Raw genomic sequence first — 21,150 nt, forward strand, 5'->3', positions numbered from 1 at the left:
AATTACAATATTGTGGCCACAATTTACTGTATTGTGGCCACGAATTACAATACTGAGGCCTCAATTTACTATGTTGAGGCCACAAATTACTATATTCAGGCCACGAGTTATGGAAAACGTAAGTCGTGGCCTAAAAATAATAATTCGTGGCCTCAGTATAGTAATTCGTGGCCACGCCTTATCAAGAAATAATCACCACGTCACCCCGGGGTCTCTAGGCAGTCACAGAGAGGCAAGCACGTTTTTACCCCGGAGCTGCAGCTTCCCGGACTGACCGCTAGAGGCGCAGCGCTCCATATGGTCGCAGCCACAGCAGCACAAGTCTCAGTCAGCGTGGACTCCGTGGGCGCTCTCTGCTTTCTGCCCCGAAACGAGGACTTTTTATTGTGCTTCACACCAAAAAACTACCCGAGTCCGAGGAAACAGCAGCCCTGAAGCAGACAGCCCGCTGTTCAGCCCATGCAGGCCTGTGTCGGTCGTTTTTAGGAGGGTATGTGTGTTTCTGAAAGGCAGCAGGAGGATCTGAGCACGGCGGACTCCGAGGTGAGTGCCATGAAGCCCTTCTACAAACTCACACTGCGGTCATTGTGAGCTAAAAACACTGTTTTTGCCATGTTTTGGTCGGTTTGCGTGGCTGATGTGACCAGTTTTTCAGCTTTAGGACTTTTGAGAGTCTGGAGAGCTTTGTGGAGCTGGTGGTTTGTGGAGAAGGACCTTCATTCTCAACTTGTAGCTCTATATTTCCCAAATGTTTATGCAGTTTATAGTGACTTGATACATTGTGTCTCAGCTGCATCTCAGTAAATGGTCCAGTTTATAAAACCTGTACTTTCTGTTGTTGCTGCTTCATTTGTGCTCGTGTTGAGAGGAATGCAGCTCGTAACTGAAGGATGGTCCGCTCTAGTTTGGTTTCTACTGGAAAAACAAGAAAGGAACCCTCCTCAGTTGTGGAGTTTATCTGAAGAGAGATCTCTGCTGCTGCTCCAGTCACCATGCTGAGGGTTGAGGGGTCTGGGCCGTGGCTGAGATTCCACACAAATGCTAGTCTGACTGGAGAAGCTGCCCAGTTCAGTGTTATTTGTATGGCTCTTAATACAGATGATCCCAAGCGTTTCCAGACGTGTTATTAGGCTTGGCAGTTTGAGCAAATGCTTGTTTAATATGCAGATACTCCCTTAACCCGTATATCACAAATGCAGTGCGACTAAGAGGAGGATAGTGGTCTGAAAAATGTAGGAAGAGTCAAACAGAAGAGCTGCTCTTCGATGCACTTCTGTTCAGATTTATTTGTTTAGCACTTTCTTGGAACGTCGTCCCAAAGCAGCTCGGCCAGAAATGTGTGTGCAGCCCCCCTAAAGAGCTCCAGGGCCAGGAAAAACTCCTAAAATTGTGAGGAAGAACGACTGAGAGGAACCAAGACTCGAAAGAAAAGGCTGTCTAAGAGCATGAGGAAGAACCACCGAGAAGAATCGAGACGCAAAAGGAGAACCTCCCTAAAAGCATGAGGAAGAACCAGGACTCAAAAGGAGAACCTCCCCAGAGCATGGGGAAGAACCAGACTCAAAAGGAGAACCTCCCTAAGAGCGTGAGGAAGAACCAACATTCAAAAGGAAAAGCTCTCTAAGAGCATGAGGAAGAACCACTAAGAAGAACCAAGACTCAAAAGGAGAACCTCCCTAAGAGCGTGAGAAGAACCAACATTCAAAGGAAAAGCTCTCTAAGAGCATGAGGAAGAACCACTAAGAAGAACCAAGACTCAAAAGGAGAACCTCCCTAAGAGCGTGAAGAAGAACCAACATTCAAAAGGAAAAGCTCTCTAAGAGCATGAGGAAGAACCGCTAAGAAGAACCAAGACTCAAAAGGAGAACCTCCCTAAGAGCATAAGGAGGAACCACTGACAGGAACCAAGTCTCAAACAGAGAAATTTCTAAGAGTTATGAGGAAGAGCTACTAAAAAGAGCCAAGACTCAAAAGAAAAAGCTGTGTAAGAGCATGAGGAAGAGCCTCTGAAAGGAACCAAGACTCAAAAGGAGAACCACCAAGAACCATGACTCAAAAGGAGAACCTTCCAAAGAGCATGAGGAAAAACCACTGAGAAAGAGCCAAGACTCGAAATGAAAAGCTCTCTAAGAACATAAGGAAGAACGACTGAGAAGAACCAAGCCTCCAGAAGAGAACCTCCCTGAGAGCATGAGAAACAACCACTGAGAGGAACCAAGACTCAAAAGGAGAACCTACCTAAGAGCATGAGGAAGAACCAAGACCCAAAAGGAAAAGTGCTCTAAGAGCATGAGGAAGAGCCACTGACGGGAACCAAGACTCCAAAAGAGAACCTACATAATAGCATGAGGAAGAACCACTGAGGCTCAAAAGGAAAAACTCCTTAAGTTTAAACTACTTTAGTTTAAGTTTAAGAAGGAAAGAGGAAGAAGCGCAGAGGGGAACCCATGTTCTTGTCTGAGCTTCAGCATCAGTTAGAATATGGAAATCGCAGTTCCACACACCCCTATGTTCTCTGTATTGTTCCTCATGCAACCATGCAAATCTCCTGGTCACCCGTTGAGCTCCTGCTGCTGTTATTCTGGTAAGCCCTGAGAAGTAATTCAATGATGTGGGATAAATTCCTTCTAGGAGTTTTTAGCGCAATCTCAGAAATGTTTTGTCTCCGTAGTGAGAGCAGGGAATGCGGTCACTCAGCATTGTGGTTTCAAGTGTGTATCAGATGTAACTGTGTGTAATTACAGAGGCAAAAAGGTGTGAAGACCAGTTTTCTCAGTTTCAATATGTAAGAGTTCTGATATTATAATCCAGACAGCAGGGTTCATTCTGGCCCAGTCCCATTTCTTCTTTTTACCCCTACCCCTTGTTTTCGAGTGTCTCCTTGCCCCTTAGAACTGAGCTGCAAGTTGTAGTGGTTGAAATCTTCCCTCTGAAATGGGACCCTCAAATAAAAAGAGCATCACTTCATTAACAGCTACCAGCGCTGCTCTGTAGGCGACCCTGCCAGTCTGCAGTGACAGCAGAGGAGGGTAAAGTTCAGCTCCTCACTGCTGGGCTTTAGTTACATTTAGGGCATCATATGATCTTCAAAGAGGGGGGCAATTATTTATTATCACCCACCCCTAATTGTTCAGTGATATGAAGCTGAAGTCAGATATTCACCAGATTCTTGTTCGAATTTTCCCGTTCCACCTTAAATGTTGCCCCAAATTTAGTTAGCTAGCTGCTGAGACATCTACTAGCGAGATTTTATATATATATATATATATATATATATATATATATATATATATATATATATATATATATATATATATATATATAAATAATATATAATGTGTGTATATGTGTGTGTGTGTGTGTATGTATGTATGTATGTGTGTATATATATATATATATATATTTTTTTTTTTATGCTTGTTATGAAGAAAAACACCAAAATACATTGAAACGACATTAAACTAAGATAATATGATGGTTATTGTAATTTTTATCAGAGAAAATTCTCACATTTGTGTTTCTTTGGTCTCTTGTTCTCCATCTTGCCGGTTTTTCTTTATTTCTCATAACTCTCTGTTTGGAGTCTCTGAAAAACCTCCGTTTGGAGGGTCATGTAGCCCCAACACTTCACCCTCCCCCTCTATCTCAACAAGAATCGGGACACCCTACCCCTAAACGTGAACGTGCAAAGTGAAGGGGTCAGGCTAAGTGTCGGGGCGAGGGGTGAAGTGAGACGGGGCCTGTGAGTGCTCTTAGCTCCACTCAGAATGAACCAGGCCACTGACCTTACCATTAGCAGCTCTGTCTGTGTGCTATGCTAACCAAACTACCAGAGCAGGTTATAGGAGAGGAACATTGACCGGAGCTGCAGGGCTGTCCTTTATTGCAATGTGGGAAATATTTATGATTTTCCCCCCCTCTCTTTCATCTTTGTGTCCCACATGCAACCCTGAGTGTGTTGTTGTTAAGGCTGAAAGCTCTGAAAGTTCCCAGGCTTTCCTGAGGCTGTGCTCAGTGGTTTCGTCTTGTTCCTGTGCTGTAGGTGTGCAGTGCAGCTCTGAATTGTCTCGCATGGTTGAAAGCTCTTATGTTCTGTAGGTTTGCACAAGTTGCACCAGTCTGCACCAGTTTTAACGTTTTTTTAACCTGGTAGTTTGGTGATCCACAGCTATACTTGGTGAGCCAGTGCTCTTAGACCCACATGTGTTTATTAGGGACATGCATTAGTATTTGAATACTTGCTGAACTGTTTCATGTGCCAGTATTCAAATACTGAAATTGCTATTCAGGTATTAGTTATGCTTACGGAAAGTCAGGGAGAAAATATACAGATCAATAAATCAGTGAAACAGTGACTTTGTGCTTATACACCGATCAGGCCTAACATTCTGACCACCTCCTTGCTTCTACACTCATCGTCCATTTTATCAGCTCCACTTACTATATAGGTGCACTTTGTAGTTCTACAGTTACAGACTGTAGTCCATCTGTTTCTCTGATACTTTGTTAGCCCCCTTTTACCCTGTTCTTCAGTGGTCAGGACCCCCATGGACCCTCACAGAGCAGGTACTATTTGGGTGGTGGATCATTCTCAGCACTGCAGTGACACTGCCGTGGTGGTGGTGTGTTAGTGTGTGTTGTGCTGGTCTGAGTGGATCAGACACAGCAGTGCTGCTGGACTGAGAATAGTCCACCAACCAAAAATATCCAGCCATCAGTGTCCTGTGGGCAGCATCCTGTGACCACTGATGAAGGACTAGAGGATGACCAACACAAACTGTGCAGCAGCAGATGAGCTATCGTCTCTGACTTTACATCTATAAGGTGGACTGACAAGGTAGGAGTGTCTAATAGAGTGGACAGTGAGTGGACACAGTGTTTAAAAACTCCAGCAGCACTGCTGTGTCTGATCCACTCGTACCAGCGCAACACACACTAACACACCACCACCACGTCAGTGTTACTGCAGTGCTGAGAATGACCCACCACCCAAATAGTACCGGCTCTGATAAAATATTGTGGTTAAAAATAAGTATATTGTGGTGAGAGAGCTGTGGAAGAGTGTAAAATATGCAAATTGATTAACTAATTATTGCTGATTTTTCACTAAGGTACATTTTAATTGAAGAATTCAGGTTATTAAGAGTAAAAATGACAACCACCCTCTTTATTATGTGTGCAAGAAGCTGGTGTCAGTTTGAGTCAGTGTGATCTGTTAACGCATGTGTTGTAGCCGTGAGCGGTGAGTTCGGCCTGTCGAGGGCTGATTTTATCTGAGCGTGCAGCGACGGCGTTCCCAATCTCAGCTGTGACTGTATCGGGCTTGGCCCGCCCACACGGCTCTCTGTGCTCTGTCTGTTGAGCCATTCAGCTGCTCCACTGAGATCCTGAAATACAGGCTTTTGTATGTTGCAGTGCATTCCAGCCGACCAGCTGAAGTGCTTTCATATGCTGAAAGTGAGAGCTGATGTCTGGGGCACGGCTCGGCCCTCGACTCTAGACACGACGCAAAGCAGATGTGTGTTTTGGTTTTTTTGTGAAACCCAAGAGGAAGTGAGTGGAATAAGCCGTGCTCTGAAATGCAAAGTACTTGGGAGGCAGGGTTGGGCGAAAAATTGTACTTAATATTTTTCATTTAATTTGATGGCAGTAATTTTAGATGCATTTGCTAATAATCAATTTTAAGCCTGAACAGTTTTTAAATGAAATAATAGCAGGCATATCGCCCCCTACACTTCCTCTAGTGTATTACAATCACAGTAGCTTCTATTGTTTCATTTAAAAAGGCTCTGTAATGATCCACTCAGTCCTTCTGACAGACTGTAATACACTACAGAAAGTGTAGGGGGCGATATGACTTCTACTGTTTAATTTAAAAAGGCTCTGTAATGATCCACACAGTCATTCTGACAGACTGTAATACACTACAGGAAGCGTAGGGGGCAATATGGCTTCTACTGTTTCATTTAAAAAGCCTCTATAATGATCCACTCAGTCATTCTGATGGCTCTTCACTCTCCTGGTCAGAAAATGTGCCAACCCCCCCCCGGTCCATGTCTGTTTCTGATGGTCTGGGAGCTGCTAGGGCTGCACAATATGTTGTTTATTATTTATATATATTTTTTGCAATATTGCAACATGCAAATGTACTGTTTTTTTTTAATAAATCATGAAACAGTGCATGGTGCGCTGCCAGTGGTCTGAGATGTTCCAGGCTGTATAGAAGCTCCAGCTGAGTTTCTGTGGGTGCTGTGATGAATCAATGAGTTCATGAGATCCTGCAAGCCTGAACAGTTGTAGTCAGAATAACCAGGACAGTCTTCAGCCAGTTCTGTAAAGGTGTTATGTATTCCAAGGCGTTTCACGGTGTGTTCTGTCCATGTGAGTTGGGCTGATGGACGCGTGAGAGTGCTCTGCTGTTTGTTGTCTCTGGTTGCTGTTTGTTTTCTCTGTTTTTCTAATATCTGCATGGCTCTCTTGCTTCGTGAGCTCAGTCTCAATTCCATACATTCCAGCTTTTCCGTTCGCTGGCTGCTGGCAGGCTGGAGAAGTGGTTTTCCAGTCGGTGCCCAGCAGCCTCGCTCTGCTGAGGCTAAGCCGGGACACTGTCCGAGCTGCTTCAGTGAGAAAACACAGCGATTCGATGGCGCTGACACTATTAAGACCAAGATCTGTAAGACCTGCAGTCTTCAGGATCTGTTTATAAACAATAGGGCTTAGTTTGGTAATCGATTAACCTCTAAGCCGTTATCTGCTTAATTAATTGATTCGTTCTTCTCTCTTTGTCACTGCCTGAGACTGATATATGTAAATGACCCCTTAGTTCTGATTGGCTGCCCTGTGTGCATCATTCAAAAAACAGTCTAGGCTGAAACAAGGCTTATAGCTTCAGTATGAATGGGCGGGGCTGAACTGCTGTAGGCATATGATAAATATCATATGATACTCTTAAGATACATGATATGTATTGTTTATCTTTTCAGACATCTCAATAGTCCGAACGGAGAAAAAAGAGCCAGCAGTACAACGTTTTAAAACGTGGTCTCAAAAACTGCAAACACAAAGATTTTTATTCAGTATTTGTCACTAAATCCAAGACTAACGTCGCTCTCTTTATAATGAAACATGCAGTTGGTCAGAGTTCAAGTACTGACGATAAACACAGTATCATCAGAAAAGTATATTGTATTGTGACAGTTTATCACAATGACAATATGTATTGTCATATTGCCCAGCCTTAATGTATATGTGTTGGTTTTTGTGACATCACAAAAACAGTGAGTGTGTTTACATGCGCTCCATAATCCGACTATAATTGGATTTCTACAGTTATCTGATTGTTCAAATGGTCGTGTAAACAGCACACTGATTTCTTAGATCGGAGTAAGGTCTAGAAATCTGATTAAGAAATCCAATAAAGAGGCTGGATTTTATCTCAGTAGTCAGATTTCTCAGTGCTGTAAACTCTTACTCTGATTTCTTTCGGATTTCTCAGTCTGAGCATGTGCGAAAACAGACGGCGGTACCGGAAATAAGCAAGCAGCGTTGCTCTGAGACGCAGCAAAACACTTCTGGAGCGACACTGAACCCAAATACATGCTTGACGAAATGAAGGATTTAAATATTCTTCATCTTCTAGATGATGTATGTTCATATTTTCAGCTAAAGCGGTGCGATGTGGTGCTAAGTTTGAGTTCTACGTTTTATTTACATCATGTCTTCTTTTGAGTTAATTGGCTGGTTGCAAAGCAGAAATCTGATCACTGTCTGACTCATGTTGACCTGGAGTTTCCCCATTATCTGATTACTCAAGTGCATGTAAACGCGTTGATAAGGTTACTGACACAGTCTGATTTTCTTCTGTTATCAGATTATTAAGTGCATGTAAACACACTCTGTGACCTGCAGAATGACCTTTTTTGCAAAGTAAGTTTCCATATATGGGCTGGATCTTATTAAATACTTATTTTCTTTATTTTGTATGTAGTTTTGCCTTTTTGGTCCTCAAACATTCCACCCCGGGTTGGGCTTTGTTGAACAATGTTTACATATTTTATTTTTAGAAAAGCTAAGTTAGTGAAGCTTTGACAGTATAAATCGATGACTACATCCCGACAACACTAAGAATTCCCAGGAGTTCTGCAGAAATCGGAGGTGTTGGGGTTTATTGGGCCCTGACCCTGATTGTGTAGAGATTGTCCTTTGTGTGTTGGGGTGTAACCTGCTGTTGCGCGTTGCAGAACGGAGATAATTTGCGTTGGTGGAGCTCAGCTTTATCTGTTTTTGCAGCCTCCTGAAGCGTGTTCTCTCTGCATGCTTGGCTGCACGGCGTAACACTGTGTCACGTTTTGAAGAGTGCAGTTTTTTCGCTTCTCCAGCGCTGTGGAAAACCACATGAATGTTTCAGTGTTCGGTTTCACCTCCTGCTGCTCCTGCTGCTGAAACGTCACTCTCTGAGGAGCTCGCTCCAGACAGGAGCCTGAAAACATGCAGCTGCTGAATCATGGCGGACTGTTGTTTCACGTTTCGTGAAGCACATGCTTTTTAATTGCTGCATTACTGTGGCTCTCGCTGTGGTTGTGGCTGGGGACGGGACTGTTACCATTTCACTGGTGTATATTGGTATAAATCCAGTGATTTTAGGCCTGTTATTATGAGTAATCATGTAATCTTGTGATAATTTTGATGGGCAATCAAGTTATTATATATTTCATTGTGTGTTTTGATGAGTAGGGTAATTTAAAATGCACTTTATGGGGTTTAACTGCAGATATGATAAATATCAAACGTAATTCATTAACATGTGCTAAACTTTTTTAATGTCCTTTTGAGAAATCTGCAATGCACCTTTGAGCCAGTCATTCGTAAGCTTGCCAAGCCCGTACATATCATTGAATAGCAATGTTTAATGTAGAAATCATCACTGTATAAGTGCCTTGAGGACCACTACTGCGGTAATGCTGATATCCAGTCTTATATTAGCTCTGAGCTAGTGGTGCTGTTCTCTTCCCACACTGGGTTAAAAATACTGCATAGTCCTTCTCTGCTTAAACAGGGACAGTAAAAGCTTGTATCAAGTCTTTTAGTGACATTTTCTTTACTTGGTATGCTTTAGTTTTATAGTGAATCCTTCAATAAAGTTTATTTTGAAAATGATGTGAACATTAAATTCAATGCATTACATATTTGGGGGCAGTAGTACTGCTGCTGTAGTTGATTTTTCTTTTGGTGTTCATATGGCAATTATTTCCACGTTTAATTTCTTTTATTGACGTTTATTTAAACAATATTCTGATAAAATTAACAACATTTGGGAATAGGCCTTGGAACAGGTGATATCTAAAAATAATTAGCATGATATTTTCTAATGAAGTGATCACAATTACTGATTATTTAGCCCCCAACCCCCAAACAATGCGCACGGTCTGCTGCAGCTTTGACCTACATTGTATTTTAGTTTAGATGTTTTTTATAAACACTGTTTTGATAATCACAACAATAATTATTTTTTAAAGTATTTTACCCATTGTTTTAATTGTTAATAATGCAAGCGTGTGCATTCAGCTCCTTCTGGTGTGGGTGATTTGTGTGCTGACAGTGCCTCCTGCTGGAGAAACTTCAGCCTGTAACACATGCAGTAAAAAATGAGTGATTTCCACTTTACATATGGGAAGCACTTGTCACTCTGGAATTCAGCTATATATGCTTTTGGAAAAGCATCTATTATATTTTCATAGTTTCAAGTCGTCTGAAACACCAGGACAATTTAGCTGTATGTAAAATGGTGCATTTTTTTTTTCCCAATTTAGTCGTCTCCGTTGTCATCCACTAGTTAGGACCCCCCAATCACACGATACTACCAGCGCTAGGAGGGTGAAAGCTAGCATAGGCTTCCTCCGAGTCCTGTGAAGTACCAGCGCATCTTTTTGAACAGCTGCTAACGCAGCGAGGACAACTGTGCTCTCTTAGGCCCAGTCCCATTTCTTCTTTTTACCCCTACCCCTTGTTTTCGAGTGTCGCCCTAACCCCTTAGAACTGAGTTACAGGGTAGTGGTTGAAATCTTCCTCTGAAATGGGACCCTCAAATAAAAAGAGCATCACTTCATTAACAGCTACCAGCGCTGCTCTGTAGGCGACCCTGCCAGTCTGCAGTGACAGCAGAGGAGGGTAAAGTTCAGCTCCTCACTGCTGGGCTTCAGTTACATTTAGAGCATCATATGCCTTCAAAGAGGGGGGCAATTATTTATTATCACCCACCCCTAATTCTTCAGTGATATGAAGCTGAAGTCAGATATTCACCAGATTCTTGTTCAAATTTTCCTGTTCCACCTTAAATGGTGCAGCAGTTACATTCTGGCGCTTCAGGCGTCAGAACTGCTGGACTATTTAAGGTGGAACGGGAAAATTAGTTAGCTAGCTACCGAGACATTAGCATGATTTTAACGATTTTTATGCTTGTTATGAAGAAAACGACCAAAATACACTGAAACGACATTAAACTAAGATAATACAGTGGTTATCGTAATTTTTTTAACAGAGAAAATTCTCACATTTGTGTGTTTCTCTGGTCTCTTGTTCTCCGTCTTGCTGGTTTTTCTTTTTTTTTCTCATAACTCTCTGTTTGGAGTCTCTGAAAAACCTCAGTTTGGAGGGTCATGTAGCCCCAACACTTCACCCTCCCCCTCTTTCTCAACAAGAATAGGGACACCCTACCCCTAGACGTGAACGCACAAAACAGTGGTAGGGGCGAGGGGTGAAATGGGATTGGGCCTTGGACTCCCGGCCACGAACTCACGATCTCCTGGAATGCTGCAAATTTTTCTCACACTCTCACAGCAGAGACAGTGGGGAGTTTACTCCAGCCTGACCGCTTTAAAAGCCCCTTAATACCCAATATTTTAACAGTAAAAATAAATACTAGTTGTATACATATGATTTTAATATTCTTTAGCAAGCTTTAAAGGTAAATTAGTCCTCTCTAGTTCTCGATCAGATCTCGTTCCCAAAACAGCGATTACCTTCATGGGAAGTTTTTGTGTTATTCTATTTTGTTGACTCGATTTTGGACCAAGCAATATTATTTGCTCATGGATAAGACCAACTACATATGCAGTGAAATTTGAATAATGAGAAATTTTTTGATTCTTGGTAGTGTTTAGGAAGTCCAGCCAGTACCATAAATTATATTGCATTTCGTTACCCAGTCATTGCCATAGTAGTCTATGCTTGTGAGTGCAGTATTGACGTTTTTGCAGGTACTGATAACAGTGTGGGTGATCAGTATGTGCCAATATTAACATCCTCCCAATATTTTGGCCGTGCCATTCTAGCTAACTAAGCAGGATGTTCCTTTAGTTAAACACTTGCTTGCAGCTGCTGTAATTCTCTGCATGCACAAAACCGCTACTGAATTAACCGATGGCTCTCATTAAGGACGATCTCGTTAACGTCATTAAGTTTATTGCTTAATTTTCTGACATTTCCTAAAGCGTCTGCAGCTCAGATGACCTTATCAACATGCGCCATTCATATGCTGAGCAGCATCTGCCTGGACATAGTGGACGAGTCTGGACTGTGCGTGAGTTTCTCTGGTGGATTTGACCGTTAGTAACCTCTGGCCCAGCTCAGCTGTGGAGAACATACAGCTCTTTGTGTGAGCGCACATCTGCGTGTGTTACAGTGAAGTGCGTCTGGCTGGCTTCCTCTCAAATCTCCCTCCGCTGCTGCTAACAGAGCTCTTCTGCTCTGCAGCAGCTCTAGCACTCAGTCTTAGGCCTGCTCGATTCTGACAAATCATAATCACGATTATTTTGGTCAGTATTGTTATTGAGAATTTGTCAGAACAAAACCTCCCATTTCCAAAATGGTAACTTTACAGCAGAAAGAAAAGACTTACTTTACTTTTAATGTAAGTCAATGGAACCAGACGTCATTTTCCAGGTCGTTTTTTGGTTCAGTTATCATACAGTTATGCACAACATAAAGGGCAACAGACGTTTTCAAATTATGTCAAAAACTGAAAAACGACAGAAATGGAGGTACGAGGTAGTACGCTTCCTCAACGTTCTGAAAACCACCAAACATATAAAAATAAAAAGTTAAAATAATAATAATAGTAATAATAATAAAAAATTGGGTGAATTTGAGCTTTAAGTAGAGGTGGGGTGGGGCTGAATTCATAATACGGGACAAAATGAGAGCATCATTATGAAATGGACTGCAGAACAATAATAGTTTTATTTCAATTATCCTGTTAAATAATTTTTCAGAGCCAAAATATAATTGAAAAAAAGATTGTTTAATCAGCCAGCTCTACTAAATCTCACGGTTCAATAGGATTTATGATTCCTTAGAAAATTGTTTAGGGCGTCATTAAATTGAAGATTATACCATGATTGAATTCAGTTTGTTTCTGACATATTTCATAATAATAATAAGAATCATAATAAGAATAATGATAAGAATATTTTTCTTCATATTGAAGACATTTACATTAAAACGTTACATCAGGGGTGGCGCCACACCTCCAAATGTGGTGGGGCAAAATTTGTTCCAAAAATAAATGCAGCTGGCTGAGTGACCAAATACAGTGAGGCCACTGACTGGTTAACTACAACTACCTTTCATGCCATGCTGATAATATGACTCTATAAACCTGTTCATGAACAGCGTCATGAGATGATGTAGGCTCGCAGTTAGCACCATGCTAATTGATGCTAACATTCCATTGTTAGCTTCATTAGCCTTGTAGCTCAAGTGCTAAAACTAAAGGCGCAAACAGACACCAGGCATGCCCATACATGATATATATGGTTTTCAAATATAACTATATTAGCATATATGTACTTCCCTTATATCCAACCTATATTCTGTCATATATGGACATATGACATGTATACCAACTCATTTAAAATGGGCCGTTTTCAATTATGGGGACACATTTCAACCTTGTTACAGTTACAAACATACTTTATATGTAAATGTATGTGTTCCACATATGTGATAGAAAATGTTTTTTTATATATGGATGCTAGCTTCAGCCTTGTTTGTATCACACACATATCTCTGTATGTATTTATTCACCCCAATATTTGATACCTACATATATGCACAGTACATCCACCAATCAGCCATAACATTCTGACCACCTCCTTGTTTCTACACTCATTGTCCATTTTATCAGCTCCACTTACTATATAGGTGCACTTTGTAGTTCTACAGTTACAGACTGTAGTCCATCTGTTTCTCTGATACTTTGTTAGCCCCCTTTTACCCTGTTCTTCAGTGGTCAGGACCCCCATGGACCCTCACAGAGCAGGTGGGTGGTAGATCATTCTGAGCACTGCAGTAACTGACGTGGTGGTGGTGTGTTAGTGTGTGTTGTGCTGGTCTGAGTGGATCAGACACAGCAGTGCTGCCAGAGTTTTTAAACACCTCAGTGTCGCTGCTGGACTGAGAATAGTCCACCAACCAAAAATATCCAGCCAACAGTGTCCTGTGGGCAGCGTCCTGTGACCACTGATGAAGGACTATAGGATGACCGACACAAACTGTGCAGCAGCAGATGAGCTATCGTCTCTGACTTAACATCTACAAGGTGGACTGACAAGGTAGGAGTGTCTAATAGAGTGGACAGTGAGTGGACACAGTGTTTAAAAACTCCAGCAGCACTGCTGTGTCTGATCCACTTGTACCAGCACAACACACACTAACACACCACCACCACGTCAGTTACTGCAGTGCTCAGAATGATCTACCACCCACCTGCTCTGTGAGGGTCCATGGGGGTCCTGACCACTGAAGAACAGGGTAAAAGGGGGCTAACAAAGTATCAGAGAAACAGATGGACTACAGTCTGTAACTGTAGAACTACAAAGTGCACCTATATAGTAAGTGGAGCTGATAAAATGGACAATGAGTGTAGAAACAAGGAGGTGGTCAGAATGTTATGCCTGACCGGTGTGTATTATCATGTATTGTGAAATAAATGCCTTCAACCCTGTAACCCTTTATGATATGATGTATGGCCATATGTGCACACACATTTCCGTGTGTGTGCGTGTTGGCTGTGTTTGTGTAGTGCTGCAGGGAGAAAAGGGCTTTTGAGGACAGTCAGAGTCTAAGCGGAAGATTAGCGCTCTGCTTTGTTGTGCGGGCGTTCCTCCGTGTGTTCTGTAATTACATCTGTGACAGTCGAGTTGAGCAGTTGAGGAAAATGTCAATAATGAGTGTTTGCTCCTCTGGCAGGGCGTCCGAGTCTCCGGGAGGGAGCGCTTCACTCACATGACGTCCACATCCTGCTGGATTTTATTCACTGTTTAAAAAACAAATAGAAAATCTCCACAGAAGCCCTGCAGAGTGCAGAGAGACGAGCGTGCTCAGTGGGTTTGGGTTTGGGCTGCGTGTGTCCAGTGTGGGAGATGTAATGATATGTGATCAGTTTTCGTCACAGTTCTCTTTTCTGAGTGTATGATTGGTGTGATGAGTACAGCACTGAACAAGTGTGGGTCATAAACAGATTTAGACCATTTATGGTGAGTCTGCAAACAGAAACGACAAATGTGGTCATCGCATTATAAACTGCATAGCAAGTAGCTGAATGGCTGCATCTTATTTCATTCATTTATTTTTAGGAGTTGTTATTTTTCTTGCTGTTGCTTCTTAAAGAGCCGGTATTCTACATTTTTATTTTATTTTTATTTTTTTGCGCTTTTTGTGTATTTTTTCCACTGAGATCTACTTATGAAGTAGGGCTGAACGATTCGGGGGAAAAATATCAAATTGGGATTTTTTTTTTTTTAATTTATTTTATTTTTTTATGTTTTTTTAAGACTATTTTTTTTTTTTTTGAGTAATGCATTTTAAAATTGCAGTTATTTTGTATAAATTAAGGTTCAGGCCTTTTTTTTGCCCAGAACACCAGCATATCTAAATTTTCTTTACTTAAGGCTTGAACCCTGAATGTAGTCTCTCTTGTAACGACACTTTATTATTATAATTTGGTCTGGTGGAAATGTGTTGTTTGTTTGTTTTAGCGCGACAGCGTACACTCATCTTTTGTCACACTGTATCAGAAAGATGGTATTGGTGAATTTTTATTATGAGTACAAGTAAAAGAACGTGGTATTGGATCGATACCAGATACCAGTATCGGCATCAGTGCATCCCTAGGTATTGTTTTATCCTAGAAGCATATACATACATCATCTAAACCGCTTATCCTTCTGGGTCGCGGTGGGGTGCTGGAGCCTATCCCAGCTGTCATTGGGCGGAAGGCAGGATACACCCTGGACAGGTCGCCAGTCTATCACAGAGCAGACAGACAGACATACACAGTCACACTCACTCACACCGAGAATTCAGCATGTCCAATCAGCCTGACTGCATGTCTTTGGACTGTGGGAGGAAACCGGAGTACCGAGGAAACCCACGCAGACACGGGGAGAACAGGCAAACTCCACACAGAAACGACCCTGGTCGCCCCGCCGGGAATCGAACCTAGGCCATTCTCGCTGTGAGGCAACAGCGCTACCCACTGCGCCACCGTGCCGATCCTAGAAGCATTTTACTTTTAATTTACTGATCAGCCACTGTCCCCATATCACTATAATAAATAAATAGATATAATAAATCTAATTTATGAGATTTATAATAAATAATAAATTTATTAGATAATAAGAATTTATTATGATCTAATAGGTTAAATTGCAAATAATTTGTAAAATAGTTGTTGTTGTTGTTGTTGTTGTTGTTGTTGTTGTTAGTGATGCATCAATACCATCAGGCCGAGTATGGGTACAAATTTTTCCTATAATGGGGTTTTGTAGCCTGAAGTGTAGTTAATTCAAGATGTCACAAAATATATTTATAAATAATAAATTAAATGATAAATGATCTGTTTTTATCTTTAGTTTTTGTTTCATGCAGTTACATTTCTTTAACTCTTATTGTTTAACAAATAACAACCTCTGTGTGTGTGTGTGTGTGTGTATATACATATATATATATATATATATATATATATATATATATATATATATATATATATATATATATATATATATAAATATAAATTATGCATGCACAGATAAATAACTAAATACTGATAGTTGTGAAATGTAGAAATGATGTAGAACGATGCAACGATAAAGCTGATCTCCATATCAGCACAGCTGTTTTATCTCCTCTCAGACTGTGTAAGTGTTGAAAATGACCTCTAATGAGGCTCTTTCATGGGCCACTTGACTCATTGCAGTGAGCCCTGCTTAGTCATTTCCTTTCAGGGAGCCAGAAATCTTCCGTCTCTCAGCGCTTTGATCACTGTGACTCTGACTTTTAGTCCTCCTGCGGCTCTCGGGGAATGCCCAGAGCCCAGAATATCTCCCGTTTGTCACTTTCCTCCATTGGATTTTTGCTCGGTGAAGTCAGCGTCTGATATTTCAACACAAATCCACAGTCATATCTCTGCTCTGCTTGCTTAGTGACTCTGGGGAGCTGGGCAGAGTCACAGCTCTATTTTAGCTGTGAAAAAAGTGGAAAAAGTGGAACTGGGAAGAAAAAAACTGCACTCGGGGTCAAACGGAGGTCCCCTGCTGGCGTTCACCTGCCGTGTGGTTAGCGGGTGAAGGGAGGAGGTAGATTTGGGTTTCATTTGAATCAGAGATGACTTTCTTTCACCTTTTAGCATTTCTTCCCACACTGAGCGCTTCAGTGAGCGTGGAAGGCATTTCCTTAGAGATCAGCGCCGAGTCACCCAGCGCCTCTCCTGACTCATGCTAACCAGCAGTGGGTAAATATTGACCGCTCTCTGGGAGCAGTTTAAACACTTTAATTCCACTTCGCTGCTCACCTCACGGCGGTCAAGGTCATATGATGTATGCAGAACTGTGGGTAAACCATTTGGATCAGCTTATGAATATTTTTACATTTTTAATGCCTGGGCTGTTCAGATCTAGAGGGAGAATGTTCCCATCATTCACTTTTAACATAATCCCTGGTAGATTTCCACGTTTTTTGTGCCTTTTTGGAGTATTACTGTCAAAAATATCAATATATATGATTCTGAAAGTTTGAAATGATAACCAGCACTCATTTTCCACAGTATTGATTCTGTTCATATCGCATAAAATCAGAGTTTAAAGTTTTCTTCAGTAATTCTACATTGGTACGTAGTGATATACGTGGCTGGCTAATGTTGATAATTTTATTGGGTTATTTTATTTATATTTTTTATTTGATTTACAACCCCATTTCCAAAAAAAGTTGGGACGCTGTGCGTAATGTAAATAAAAATAGATAAAATGAAATTCAAAATGGGCGTATATTTTTCAAAAACAATAAAATTTCTCAATTTCAACATTTGATATGTTGTCTTTGTACTATTTTCCTTTAAAAATATGGTTTACATGATTTGCATATCATTGCATTTTGTTTTTATTTACATTTTGCACAGCGTCCCAACTTTTTTGGAAATGGGGTTGTATTTGACTCTCATTGTAAACCAAATTTGAAAAAAGTTCTTGTTGATAGGCCAACAGGCGGTTCTGATTGGAACCCAACTGATATGAAAATATTTGTGGCCGATACAGATATCGATTTTGGGAAGCTAAAAATTCTGATAAATGATCATTTTAGATTTATATTTTAGTTTATAACTCAAGTAGTTTTAGTTAACAGTGCTTTACTGACTCATATGACTGTCAATTCTCAGTTTTCACACTTCTTAAACTCAAACAGCAGAAACTTCTTTTAGAGTCTGTGTGTGACGTTAATACGTAAAGACGTACGACGTGGTGTGAAAACTCCTGCCTCTGACGTTTAAATGGTTATTTCAGGCTTTACCGAGCGACTCACGGCAGCGCCTGCTCATCATATTTTAGCCTGTTTTTATTTCCCGTCTATCATGATGTTAAAAGTTTTGTTTCATTAATTTTATAGGAGCAAAGTGTAAAGATGAGCTCCAACTTCACTCTGACGGTGACATATTTAATAGCAGAGCTCTGAAGCGTGATGCTACGCGTCCGGTGTGCAGTGGTTTTAATCTTAGCTAACCTAGCATTAACTCAGTCATTTTTAATGGGGACCTATTATGCTTTTTTTGTTTTTTCTCTTTCCTTTGTGTTTTATCTTTTTGTGGATGTAAACATTCTGCCAAGTCCCAAAGCTCAGCGTTCCCTCCAGAGGGAGAAACTCTCTCCCACAGAACCCACTTTTCTCAGCTGCTGAAACGCCTCGTTGGAATTCCAGCCCTTTTCCTTTGTTACAAGATGACATCATCTCGTAACACTGTCCTTACTGCCGGTTTAATATTTTCAGTGCTAGAGTAAAGTTGTAAAATCTGAACATTCAAAGAAAATGTGAGTTTAACCCTTGAAACTTCAGCTTTGCTAATATTACAAGTTGCTGTTTTGAGCGTAAAATACCTTCAAATAGTCACTCGCAAAGCTGATACAGTTCATGGAAAAGTTCTTGCAGAGGACTTTTATTTTGACGCACCGCTGCATAGAGAAACAGCCATGGCAGATTTCACACTTGCTTAAACGGAAGTTTGCCTGCAGTGTGAACATTTATAATTATTACGTGTGAACTTTCTGCTCTGTTAGCAGAGAGATTGTCAGTTGAAGATTATCATGTTTTGAAATGCGTCACTGGTGCTGACTGCATGCCTTAATGACAGAGAACATGTAGAGAGGACAACGATCACTCTGTAACGTCTTCAGCGTTTCTCAAACACTAGAGGGCGCTCCCGAGCGAGTCCAAAATGAATGGGTTGATATGGAGCATTTGAGCAAAATGAGTTAATAAATGCTGAAACATTTTTAATGTAAAAGAATGAGTTTAAAACGGCGCCTCATGTACGTTCATAACGTCTATGAGCACGAACAGCCAATAAGCTGCTCCGCTCGCCAACCAATCAGCTCTCAGTAGCAGTAATGCCAGCGTCCTGAAGCCCAAAACCCGTTTGCTGTAGAAAAAAGGAAACAAACAGATGTGTTTTCTTTGCTTAGTGAAACACATCCTTCTGCTTTCTAAAATTAAAGGAAGGTTCTGGTTCAGTGATTAGAAACTATTTTAACTTCTCATTTTTAGCCGTTGAGCTCCATTTACTCCCATTCATTGAGGACTTGCTTGTGGGCGCCCTCTGCTGTTTGCAGTTCTGTTTTTGATATAATGGGGGAAATAGGAAGAGGCCAGGCTCCTCATAAACCGGCTCTGTTAATGATCAGACTCCCCTCAAACCGCGTGGAGTCGTTCAGTAATCTCTAATAGACTTGCTTCGTTTCCGGTTTTTCCGATTTCCAGGTCCAGTTTTATTAATAACAGTACGTTGCATAGCTGAAACAGTAATAACAGAAATAAAGAAGTCTGAAAGCCTGAAAATGTCCGTACTTTTGTCCCCTCGACCCCTTGCTTTCTTTTTTTTTCTTTTTTTTTGTTTTGTCCAGTTTGCTACCATGGAGCCAAGCATGAATGACTTTAATCTGGTGATTTTGTTATCCAGATATTTTACAAAGGAGCCAAACCCAGTAGTTTAGCCTGCAGTTCTCCAGAGACGCTTTCCTATCTTTCTTCAGAAACGTAGCCTTCCAGAAAATCTCCAGCGTGCTTTGTAAAGGTCTCTAACGGTAAGTAATTACGTGCTATTAGGAGCGGTCGTTTGTAGCTGTGACATTAAAGGCTGCCAGATTTCTTACAGACGTGCAGCAATTAGCCGTTAGCCATTAGCCGTTAGCTTCTCAGAAGCGACTGCAAGGCCGGGACTCCCTCCAAAGTCGCAGATGCTTCAATTCAAAGATGAAGGAAGCAAGAAGATCTTCTATCAATATGATTATATAATATACATTCTTCTGTTTATGTTATGATGTCTGAAATGTAGCAGCCTGGAGGAAAGGAATATTCTAAATGAGATCTCAGGTTCTTCTCCTGGACACAGTTCAGTCCAGTGTGAGATCAGAGTGAGACTTTAGCCATTTTGTCCTGCTTCTGAAATTCGGCTCCTGAGAAATAAAACTCAGATTTTCTTATTTTGATCAAAATATTGTCACACATGCGGATTAACTCTTTAGTGTCTCAGTCCAGTCTGAGCTGAGTAATATCTCCGTAAGAACAGTGTGAGATCTCATCGTCATCTCTCAGTGCAGAAGGAGAACTCGTGTTTTTCTCCTTCATCACCAGAACTTCTCACGGTGAAATGCTGGTGTTGATCTCTTTTCTCCTAAGGGGGGTTTAGGAGAAAAAAATCAGAAACCGGTGATTCTTCATTAGTATAATATTGAAATCTGCTTTATTTCTCTGAGACAGTCTGGGTTTCCAGTCCTCCACTGCAAAATCCCCACCCTGTGCTCCTGTGCACACGTTCAAGACGGCCAATACCCAGATAGCGAGCATATATCGGTCCGCTGGCTTGATAAGGTCGGCACCACGCTGACTGTTTGCCACTGCTGGTCCACCATTGGAGCGCCCAGTTTACTGTCCTGCATACAAGCTCTAACTAGTGTTTAATCTCCTCAAACATTATAAATGCACACATTTTTATTTTAGAAAATAAACTACGACAAATATTACAAACAACTGCGAGAAAGAAAAGTCCTAATAGAAAATCATTTTGTTTTTCTACTATATGGGCCTTTAAGTCCTTAGACCTTTTAAGTGAGGCTGGACAATGGGACTATATTTATCATTATTGAGATGTCACCGTAAGCTTTCCTGAACATATCTTAGATATCGTCAGTACTTAAAAACACTTTCCAACTGCATTCTTGATTGAGGAGAGCATAATTAGTCCTGTTTAATTGGATTTAGTGCAGTGCAGTGTGTGAAATGCTGAATACAAATCACTGTATTTCATATTTTTTGATAGTATTTTTTAAAAACGTATCACGTGTCGGCAAAGATGTATGTTGTGCCATATTGTGTATTGTGAAAACTTCTTAAAGTATCATATTACATTTTTTTAATATCGCCCACCTGTTTTTTTTAAGTGTTTGATCGTTCTAGGCAGAAATCAAAGCCCGATATTTCAGAAATTAAATATTTCAGATGCGCACACACAGACTGGAGCTCAGCAGGTTGAGATGTAATAGATCTGAAGGATTATAGTCAGTCCTGGTTAAACCAGTGCTGGTAGTGGCTTTAGGCCGGTAAGTGGTG

General features: G+C 41.0%; 1 protein-coding gene across 6 annotated transcripts in view; it reads left to right on the top strand.

The window, feature by feature from the left end:
* Positions 1 to 320: 320 nt before the first annotated feature.
* The window catches only part of akap13 (A-kinase anchoring protein 13), a 188,219-nt gene continuing 167,389 nt past the window's right edge, over positions 321 to 21,150 (top strand). For all 6 annotated transcript variants that reach the window (XM_036564915.1, XM_036564912.1, XM_036564917.1 and 3 more), the window contains exon 1: positions 321 to 543. The gene's annotated coding sequence lies outside the window, so the exon portion shown is untranslated. The remainder of the gene's footprint in view (positions 544 to 21,150) is intronic.

This window comes from Colossoma macropomum, unplaced genomic scaffold (genome assembly GCF_904425465.1).
Source record: "Colossoma macropomum unplaced genomic scaffold, Colossoma_macropomum, whole genome shotgun sequence".
Classification (NCBI taxonomy): Eukaryota; Metazoa; Chordata; class Actinopteri; order Characiformes; family Serrasalmidae; genus Colossoma; species Colossoma macropomum.